The sequence below is a fragment of the Miscanthus floridulus genome, chromosome 11 (assembly GCF_019320115.1).
Source record: "Miscanthus floridulus cultivar M001 chromosome 11, ASM1932011v1, whole genome shotgun sequence".
Classification (NCBI taxonomy): domain Eukaryota; kingdom Viridiplantae; phylum Streptophyta; class Magnoliopsida; order Poales; family Poaceae; genus Miscanthus; species Miscanthus floridulus.
The window spans coordinates 56,372,508-56,384,249 of record NC_089590.1 but is presented as its reverse complement, the minus strand read 5'-3'; positions in this window follow the sequence as shown (position 1 = coordinate 56,384,249).

The following is an 11,742-nucleotide window of genomic DNA, read 5'->3' as shown; positions in this document are numbered from 1 at the left end:
TTAACAAAACCGCGTTTAGAAATGATTTTTTCAGGAACAGTTAAATGTTCAACACTAGAAAGACCCTATCTTTATCATCGGCGTCGTAGTATCGGTCTTAGGAACCACCCCTGGAGATCGTTTTTTGACTGTCTACAAAAAATAATCGTTTGTCACACTGAGCCTTTGTCCATCTTATGTATTCTACCATGTTAGCTCTGTTCTGTAGGACCTAGGGTCAAATGGCCTATCCCTTTCTTGGCTTTTTCTCTTTTTTTCTCTCTCTTTCTTTTAGGTGATGGGAAAGACAAAAACGCACCGTGATTCTTTTTTTAAAAAAAGATGACATATGCTTTGTTCTCTTTAAATAACTATACGTGTCCATCACTAAACATCATTTTGATTATTATAACTGTACCGGTAAAACTGAAGTAACATGTATCATGCATGGACACGCAGTTACAAGTACTATAATTTTTATCTTCCTCTTTCCCAGTTACTAGTAACTATCACGCGTAGAGCACCGATAACAGTATAACACCAGTAACAGTTTCTAGATTTTTACAATCCACATGACCTGGTTAGAATTGACTAAATAAAAACTAAAAAATCTGCTCTTTTTCTCCCTGCTTCGTTTATTAGATTGTAATTGTAACACCCTCCAAGTTACAATCCATAATAATCTGCGAGACGGCGCACTCCGATCTCGGCCGCGATGGCGAGGACGACAGGGTTATAGGTTCGGCGACAACGTAGCTGAAGCGCCGCTGAATACTTTCACGTTCTGAATAACGCCAGCTGCACTCCGCGGCCAACAGGCACGCCAGCCAAAGCAATGCGCGAGCCGGTGGGCGGCGATGCTTCCAGAACCAGTAGCAAGCGGCGGCGCCGCCCGCATCCTCCTGTGACTGCTGCATCTTCTTCTCGTCGGCGACCAGGGTCTCGGCAGCTTCTTGCGCGCCACGGTCGCCGCGTGCTTCGTGCGCATGCGCTAAGCGACTCCCCGTGATGATCCATCGGCCCCCGCCCCTCTCCTTCCGTGATTAGTCTCGACTCTCAGTTTAGAAAAGGATGATGGTGTATCAAGCCGTTTTGTTATTGCGAACCGAGCCAGAAATAACGCAAGGAGCGATAGATTTATATATCCGATGCATGATCAGTGCGGATCCGAAACGATAACCAGGAAATTTCGTCTGATTTGGTTTCGCTTTTCTATCACATCAATCACACAAAAAAAAGAGAAATAAACTCGAGTAGGGGTAGGAAGCGGCCGAGCTGAAGATGAGGAGCGACAGCCTCACCGCCTGCAGGTGCAGCGTCGGGGCGCGCGGTTCAGCTCACGCATACCCGTGGTCCGTGGAACCTTTCCATCGAGCGAGCGACGGCTTCACGGACCGCAGGAGCTTGCTACAGCTCGACAGGCGCTTGGGCGCGCTGAATTGCAATATGAGGGGGTGATATGGGTTCAGCTTGACCGGAGAATCTCTCAATCCAAGGCCTGCGAATGCAATAGCCACAATATAAGACAAGTATTTTCAGCATCTGACCCTACTTCTATGCTTGCTGGCTTTATCTAGTAATCCTACAATAAACTCCATGGTAGTACCAGATCACAGTTCCAACTTCCAATATAGCTTTCAAGAACAAAACTTGAATCGAATATGCAATAAGCAGGCATGTTAGTTGATCTCCACCAACAGGCCCAACGGCCTATTGGGTCCTTGCCTCTGCTCCCTGATCAGGGGAGCCCAACCATAACTGATTGGTGGGCCCCTATCGCACAGCACATATATATAGAGGAGTGAGAAACTGGGCTCGGGTCACGAGGTTGAACGGAGCCGCTACCCACCTACAGAGAAAACCCTAATCCGATCCTAAAGAGATGCTGCCAGCGACGGGATGAGCCCCCCACCACCGCCGTCGGCCCACTGCAGGGTCACCACCGGACCGCCGTCTCTCCACCAGCGCCACTGGACTTCACCGCCACCGCGCTGGACGTCTTCTACACTGCGGCACCGGCGTCTACCCGCTACGGTGCATCTACAGAGAAGACAAGGAGAGGCTTACCGGATCTATGGTTACACACACAGAGGCACACACATCATCGATCCTAACAATGGTACCAGAGACAGGTTGCCTCTGTGTGACTCTAACCCTAATCGGGTAAAAAAAATGGAAAAGGGACCGGGGGTGGCGGAGGTCACTGGAACCCCGGTCACCACCACCACCGCGCGGGAAAAGTGCCGCACTGACACGGCAAGAAAGAACAGATCCGTGTTTGGATCAGAGAAGAAGTAAAGAAAGGGGAAAAGGATCTCAAGAACCCTAACCCTAACCCGCGCAGAAAGCTCGGGGAAGAAGAAGAGGAAAGAACCAAACACTTCTTTTCGGATCTGAACAGAGAAGAGGTTCCCTAACTGGGAAAAGAAGAAAGGGCTCTCGGCACTTCAAACCGAACCCTAAACCCGTAAAAGCTTTCAACGGGAAGAGAAATAGTAGAAAGAAGAAGAAGATTGGGTTCGGATTTGGCCGAACCCAAAGACCTAACCCTAATTTTAACCCCATCCCGAATCGGTTCAAAAGATCTCTAACCCTAACTCGCGACTAGGAAGGGGAAAAGAGGGATTTGGTACAAATCAAAGAAAAGAAAGGAAATTCATTGAAAGAAAAAGTACAGGGATCAGAACCCGAACCCTAACCCTAACTCTAGATCCACATTCGGATGAACGAAAAGGAAAGAAATCAAAAGGAGAGAAAACCGAATCGACCGAATCGAATCGAAAAGCGAAACCCTAACCCTAATTTTGACCCCATCCCCACCACGGGTTAATCCCAGAAGAGAGAAGGGGACGGGAAGAAGGGAAAAGGGGAACGGACCCACCTTCGCCGGTGCAGGAGAAGAAGCCGAGCAGGGGAAGTTGGCTCGCTGGGCTCGGCCAAGGAAGCGCCGCAGCCAGGCCGCTCGACGGTGGCGTGCTCACCCGTTGGGGAGCACGCGCGTCGGCGAGGGGGCCGGCGACGGTGCCATGGCAGCCTCGCTCCACCGCCCGCTCGCTCGCTGCTTCGCTCGGTCACCGACGCTCGCTCGCTGCTTCGCTCGGGAGCTGAGTCACTACGGCTGAGAGTGCGATGAAGAGAGAGAGCGGCGAAGAGAATGAACTAGGGTTTCTGAAGAACCCGGCGTTGGCGGGTTTTTATACCGCCTGAAATCGACGCTCGGCCGTCGGATCGACGCGGACGGCCGAGATTGATCGGGCCGTCGCTGGCCCAGGCGGGTGCGCGCGCCAGGCCAAATTCCCGGCCCAGGCCCATGTTGCGGCCTAGGCGCGGGGGAGCGCGTGGGAAGGGCACGTACGGCCGTGGGCCGTGGACCGCCTTGTTGTTTTGGGCCGAAGGAACAGTACAGGAAAAGAATAAAGTTTTTTTTCTTTTTTCTATTTCCAGTAAATGTTTATTTCCTAGAAATTGATTAATGGATTAAAGAAAATAGAAAAAAGTATTCTTTTCCCTGTGGGTAAAATTCAAGAAATTAAGTGAAAGTTTTTTCCGCTGCTAAAGAAAAAGTATATTCTCAAAGTTTTTCCAGTAAATGTTTATTTCCTGGAAATTGATTAATGGATTAAAGGAAATAGGAAAAGCAATTTTCCCTGTGGGTAAAATTCAAGAAAAGAGAGTTTTTCCACAGCTAGAGAAATTATTGATTCTTCAGTTATTTTGAACCAATATGATATTTAATTGGAGAAAAAGAGATTTGACATGATTATTATGTTGTTATTTTCTGACCAACGTTGTTAATAACAATATCATAATTTTAATGATTTATGCATTAATTCTACTTCTGCCCAACGGTCATGTAGAATTAGTGTATAAGAAGCGTTGTAAATTTTAATGATTTATGCATTAATTCTACTTCTGCCCAACGGTGATGTAGAATTAGTGTGTAAGAACAGTTGTCAAAGTTAATGATTTATGCATTAATTCTATTTCGGCCCAATGGTGATGTAGAATTAGTGTGTAAGAACAATTGTGAAAATTAATGATTTATGCATTAATTCTATTTCTGCTCAACGGTGATGTAGAATTAGTGTATGAGAATAGTTGTATGTTTTGATTTTGACCAACGTTGGAATCAAGGCATGCAAATGATGTTAATTTTATGTTAAGAAAAGTTTTGACCTGGTTTCCATCTTGTCTAAGGTGAACTGGGTAGTCACCTCACCGTGTTCCACTGAGTTTGTGGCACCGGTGAGAGAGACAAAAGAGAATGATGCCACTTAGGCAACTTAAGAAAGGGATTTTGAATCCCAAAAGATATCATATGACTTTGAGCATAGGAAGTGGATCACTGCCAATATGAAATGTTTGGCTGTGATAAAGAACACAGATTGAGCCTGCAATTGTGGGCTCAATCCCAGAGTGTGACATGGTCACCGAATACCTCGATAGAATAAAGAGTCAGTTCACTGGCTCTTCAAAGACATATGCTACATAGCACATAGCTGATAAAGCAGCTGGTGACAGAGAGTCACTCTGGAAATGGTGGTATAAGAGAGCTCACGATGCGTCGTCGAAATTATGGCACTGTCGTTTAGGCCATATTTCGAGGAGGAGAATAGAAAGACAAGTTAAAAATGATATTCTTCCTCCATTAGAGCTCTCAGATTTAAAACAATGTAGATAATGCATAAAAGAAAAGTATATAAAGAAAAGTAAGAAAGATGACAAACGAAGCGTAAGAATTTTATAGATTATTCACATAGACATCTGTGGTAAGTTTCCTGTAAAGAGTGTGGATGGTAATGATTCGTTTATAACATCCACAGATGATTACTCCTATTATGACTATATTTATCCAATTAAAAAAAGAACAGAAGCATTAGATAAATTTAAGATATTAAAGATTAAAGATAGTTAGGTCTAACCGTGGGGGAGTACTACGGTCGGCATACCCCATATGATCAAAGTTCCTGAACCTTATGTAAGGTTCTTACAGGAGAATGATAAAGTAGCCTAATATTCTATACCGGACGAACCTCAGCAGAATAGAGTAGCTAAAAGAATCAATCGTACCCTGATGGATATGGTGTGCAGTATGATAAGTTACTCCACCTTACAGTTGAGCCTGTGGATGGAGGCGTTAAAAACCCCATTCATATTCTCAAAAGAGTACCAAGTAAGTCAGTGCCCAAAACACCGTATGAGTTGTGGACAGAAAGAGTACCCTCACTAAACCACTTATGTGTGTGGGGGGGCTACTGAGGCTAAAGTATTTAACCCAAACATTGAGAAGTTATATCCCAAAAACAGTAAGTTGCCATTTGTTTGGCTATATAGAAAAGTCAAAAGGTTTTCATTTCTACTGTCCAGAGAGACACACAAAGTTTGTGGAAACGAGACACGCTGTTTTCCTAGAGGATGAAAAGATGAGGGGGAGCATGGTAGCTCGAGAAATTGACCATGAAGTGAAGCGGGTGTATGTGCCCACTCTAATAATTCATAAGCCAATTTTCTCACTACATGCTGTCGCTGCACCGACAGTGCAAGACACTATAGTGTCAGCACCTGTTGTTATTCCACCTGTGACAACAATGAATGAAAATGAGAAACCTGTTCTTCAGGATCCTATAGAACATATTGCCACACATGAGGGGGGGCAACAACAGCCTCAAACAAAAGATGTGCCAAATGTAGAGGCCCCTAGAAGGTCTCAAAGAGTTAGTAAATCAGCTATTTCTGCTGATTATGAAGTGTACAACACTAAGGAATTTCAAATGGAGGTTGATTCTACCTTTTTTGAAGAAACCATGAGAAGTGATCATTCATCAAAGTGGCTTGATGCCATAGAAGATGAAATGAAATCAATGAATGCCAATAAAGTTTAAGATTTGGAAATAATTCCTAAAGGAGCTAAAACAGTAGGTTGTAAATGGATCTACAAAACAAAGCTTGACTCTCAAGGGAATATAGAGAGATATAAAGCGAGACTTATGGCAAAAGGCTTTATGCAAAGAGAAAGAACTGATTACAATGAGGCATTTTCTCCAGTCTTATGTAAAGATTCCTTCAGAATCATAATGGCATTAGTGGCACATTACGATTAAAAATTACATCATATGGATGTAAAGACGGCATTTCTCAACAGAGACTTGGAGGAAAATGTTTACATGGCACAACCGAAAGATTTTGTCATGGAAGGAAAAGAACGAATGGGATGCCACCTAAAGAAATCCATTTATGGATTAAAGCAAGCTTTAAAACAGTGGTATTTGAAGTCTGATCAGTCAATAAAGAATTTTGGGTTTTAAAGAGAATGTAGAGGACAATTATGTCTATGTAAAGTTTAAGAATGGGAAGTTTATCTTCCTTGTCCTATATGTAGATGATATCTTACTTGCTAGTAGTGATGTCAGTCTACTACAGAAGACAAAAATTTTGTTCTCAAAACTTGATATGAAAGATCTTGGTGAAGCTCGTTCGTTCTAGGGATCGAGATTCACCGAGATAGAAGAAAAGGGGTATTATGACTGTCACAAAAGATATACATAGAAAGAATCTTAAAGAAAGTGATTCAGTATGCACAAAATGTAGTCCCTCACCTGCTCCTATAGTCAAGGGCGACAGATATGGGGATTTTCAATGCCCCAGGAACCAATATGAGCTCAATCAATAAAATGAAAGTGGTTCCATATGCTTCAGCTGTCGGAAGCTTGCAACATGCTCAAGTATGTACGTGCCCTGACTTGGCATTTGTTACCGTGTTTTACTTGGCAGATTCCAGAGCAATTCTGGAATAGAACAACTGAAATTAGTAAAGAAAGTCTTGCATTATTTGCAATGAATAAAAGGCCTCATGATGACGTATAGAAGATCTGATTGACTCCACATAGTGGAATATTCAGATTCTGATTATGCGAGAGTGAATATATATCCAGACGTGGATTTTCTATCATCTCGCAAAGGGGAGCTATTTCATGAAAAAGCTCAAAGCAAACTGTCACTACATCATCCACAATGTATGACAGTTTGTAGCGTGTTATGAGGCAACGGGCAGGTGAACTGACTAAAGAAGTTCATACCCGGTTTGAAGGTGATTGACGACATCTATAGACCACTTAAAGTTATACTGCGATTATAATCTGGCAGTACAGTATGCTCACAACATAAGTCAAGTGGTGCTGCTAAACACATTGACATAGAGTATTATGTTGTGAAAGATAAAGTCCGGGATCAAGTCATAAGTCTTGAGCATATAAATATAGAAAAGATGCTCGCGGATTCGCTTATAAAAGGCTTACCACCCAACATGTTCACAGAACATGGTGTTCAGAGAACATGTAGCTAGCATGGGTTTAAGGGAAAGCCTAAAATTTCTGGACAAAAGAAGGCCCAAAGATATGTATCTATTTTAGAACAGAGTAGTGAGTTGTAGCTGTTAAGTCTATCGGCAATGGACCGTGACAATGAGACATGCTCTATGAGCTAATCTGTAATGGAATGAACAAAAGTAAATGATATGAAATTAAAAGATGAAATGAGATCAAGAGGGAAAATGTTAGTTGATCTCCACCAATAGGCTCAACGGCCTATTGAGCCCTTGCCTCTGCTCCCTGATCGGGGGAGCCCAACCCTAACTGGTTGGTGGGCCCCTATCGCACAGCACATATATATAGAGGAGTGGGGAACTGGGCTCGGGTCACGAGGTTGAACGGAGCCGCTACTCACCTACAGAGAAAACCCTAATCCGATCCTAAAGAGATGCTGCCAGCGACGGGATGAGCCCCCCCCACCGCCGTCGGCCCACTGCAGGGTCACCACCGGACCGCCGTCTCTCCACCAGCGCCACTGGACTTCACCACCACCGCGCTGGACGTCTTCTACACTGCGGCACCGGCGTCTACCCGCTACGGTGCATCTACAGAGAAGACAAGGAGAGGCTTACCGGATCTACGATTACACACACAGAGGTACACACATCATCGATCCTAACAAGGCATTGTGATCTGATGTATACGTGGAGCATTCGATCAATCGATCTTAAGGCAGAGGAAATACATACACGAGCTCAAATCCAGGCATGAGGCATCAAAGAGACAAAGACACAAAAAATGCATATAGAAGTTCTGATGGCAATATCCATTCAAAAAAGTACAAAGACATTAAGCGTCCTCCAGACAGTAGAAAACAAGAATATATTGCTGTGATAACCCAAGCATATGGTTCACAGGCCCAAATCTCCATCGTCAGTGCCTAGCAGGACAAGCTACTCATTGGAAATCATCCTACGCAAAACAAAATCAAGTTCATCTCTCTCTCTCTCTCTCTGTGGGTGGGTGAGCAAGCTCATCTTTTCCTGACAAAACGAACTCAAAGCTCTAAGCTCTTGAGGCTGTTCAGCCCCATCGCCAGGTGCAGCGTCGCAGTTCAGCTCACGCAGAACCCTGCATGCCTGGCACCTTTCCACCGCGCAAGCGACGGGAGGAGCTTCCCAGAGCTCGACAGGCAAGCTTGGGGCGCACTAAATTGCAATATGAGTGACTGCAGGTTCGGCTTGACCTTAGAATCTCAATCCTCAAGGCGACAAGGCCTGTGAATGCAATGGGCACAGTTGTACAAACAAGGGTTTTCAGCATCGGATCCTATTACTATACTTGCTGGCTTGATCTAGTGATCCTATAAACTCCATGGAAGTACCAGATCACAGTAATCTAGAGTGCCTAAGGTGCACTCGCAGTTCCAATCAAGCTTTCAAGAACAAAACTTGAAACAAATATGCAATAATAAGCACATTGTAAGGCATTGTAATCTGATGTAGGTGGAACATTCGATCTTAAGGCAGAGCAAATAAATATGCAAAGCTTAAATCCAGGCATGAAAGATCAAAGACACACAAAATGCATATAGAAGTTATGATCGCAATATCCATTCAAAAAACAAGTACCGACATTAAGCATCCTCCAGACCGTAGCGTAGCGTATCACTAAAAAATAATAATTTTTATATGAAACGTATGGATCTAGATGAGACATACATCTTTGTATTCCATTATGTTTCCATTTGAAGTCGTCTTAGTTCCAAAATAATCAATACAAGGTTCAAATTTGTATTTGTAAATTTGGACATTGTATGGATTACCTAAGCGTCAAGATGGCTTCAAACGGGAAAATTATGAACTACAATGTCGTATATCTCGTCAATCTCTACAATTTTATATAAATTTATCTCCATGACTCCATTGGAGCTCATATGAAAAAAAAACCTTATGATTTTCTTTATAGAGATGTTATCCAAAGAAAACAATTCCACCGTTTCAATCGGTGATGAAGTTAATTCCGCATGCATGTTCACTAGGTTAATATCGTTGTATGAATTGTTGATGGGAGTATAGATGTGGAACGTTTTTGCAAATTACTGGGCCTATTGTGAATGTTCTTTTAAGGGAGAATCTTTTTGAGTTCAAACAATGTTGCAGCTCTACGTGAGACAGCCTGGGCCAAAATCGTTAAACTAAACCTAAACATGCATGGTAGCGCAAGTTTTGCGTTGATACGTTTCGCTTGGTTCACCTCGCGACATGGATGACCTGCCCATGTATAACTTTCCGTTTCACTTGCTGTCTGACCAAAAGTTCTAGAGTCTCAGAAATTTTAATGCTTTCTTCTATGTCTGGACAGCACTTTTGTGGGTTCATCATCATGTAGTTCTAAATCATGTGCTAAAAAAACGATGTCATGATTTAATTGGATAGAAACAATGCAATGATTGCTAGTAGACAACCAGCCGTGAGAATAGTTTTTTTTTCGGAAAAGCTATACAACAACCGTGAGTTCTAGCAGCTCGGGGCACCCGATTTTTTCGAGCCATGCACCGCCTGCCACCCCGTGGCGCCGCCGCGTCCGCACCCGCCCGTGCCAGCACCGTCGCCGCGCCCGCGCCCGCGCCCACCCGACATCTTCTCTAACTCTAGTGCCGCCCACCAAATTTTATCCTTGTCCTTTTATAGAAAAAAAATTATTTCCTATAATTTGTGATTTGTGCCAAGAAAGAAGATAAACAGTACCAAGGGTGGGGCGGTGGGTGGCATCGGCGAGAGGAAGAAGATGAATAGTACAGCAGAAAAAAATTCGCTTGTGCCAACAACTGAGTGTTGGATATACTGACTCTTTTTTTTTTCTTGTGTACAATAGTAAAAATTCAACTTCCTACGCCCTGTTCGCTTGATCGTATCAGCCATGCTTATCAGCCATGATACAGTGTTTTCTCTCTCACAACAAAACAACATCAACCGGCTTATAAGCCACAGAATCGATCAAGCGAACAGGGTGCTAGTTGGTATGTTTCAGATTGAAAGAGTTCCGGTATATACTACAGTTAAATCATTTCTTAATCTCAGAAATTAGCAAACAATTGGCAGCTTTACCATTAAATCATTGGGCTTTGCTACCGGTTACCCACTAGAAAGTAGAGGCTTTTACTTGTGTGTCATTATAAAAGTTGGTAATTACCTACAAACCATTAAAAAAGTTGAGTTCTCACAGGTGTCATTGCTTTAAACTCTTTTGCCCTCCACGCCACTTCTGTCAGATTTGGCTCTAACGGTGTAAAACTGCGGGTGTGAAAAGTTAAAAATACCCTCAGGTCTAAATTTGCAATTAATTTTTTTAGCATCTTACGGAAGTGGCGTGGACTTTTTACAACCACGGTTTGACACCATTAGAGCCAAATCTGACGGGAGTGGCGTGGAGGGCAAAAGAGTTCATAATAGTGGCACATGTGAGAACTCAACTTTTTTAATGGCTTGTAGATAATTACCAACTTTTATAATGGCACACAGGTAAAAGCCTCTAGAAAGTAATGGTTCTAACAAATCACAGTCCTTATTTTTTTGCATGCACAAAACATTATTTACATGTAACTAAAAATGTCTAAAATGTAAAGTCAAAAAATCGTGGCTAACAATTAAAGAAATAAACCACCCGAGCATGCATCACGGCCATGAACCTATGATCCAGGGCCCTCGACCGGCAGCACAGAAGGCGCATGCAAGAACAAAATGTCATACATTCAAATGTGTATGTGAATGTGATTATGTTTGAAATGATTTTTCTATGAGCGCTATATATGTGTGTGCGTGGAAGCTGCCTAGTATTATAGAAATGTCAAGCGCAGATGATGTCACGTATAAAAAGGTACAGTACCGATGTATTGTATGACTACTCGGATACATCACTACTAGAAACAGAGACTTTGCCGAGTGCAAAATTCTTTGCCGAGTGTAAAAAATCGGGCACTCGGCAAAGACCTTTTTTGCCGAGTGCTGCACTCGGCAAAGAATTGCACTCAGCAAAGAGTTCTTTGCCGAGTGCCGGGCACTCGGCAAACAAGGGCACTCGACAAATGACTTCTTTGCCGAGTGCCATACTCTCGGCAAAATCTCTACACTCGGCATAGGCTGCCCGCGAAACGGCATTCGGTGACGGACTTCTTTGCCGAGTGCCTGCTGTTAGACACTCGGCAAAGATTTGATTTTTTTTTAAAAAAAAAATTCTTTGCCAAGTGCCCCAGATCTGGCACTCGGCAAAGATTTAATTTTTTTTTAAAAAAAATTCTTTGCCGAGTGTCTCAGATCTGGCACTCGGCAAAGAAATTTAAAAAAAAAATACTTTGCCGAGTGCCCCTAGCACGTCACTCGGCAAAGATTTAATTTTTTTTATAATTTCTTTGCCGAGTGCTCCTGTGGATGCACTCGGCAAAGAGGAAATTTTT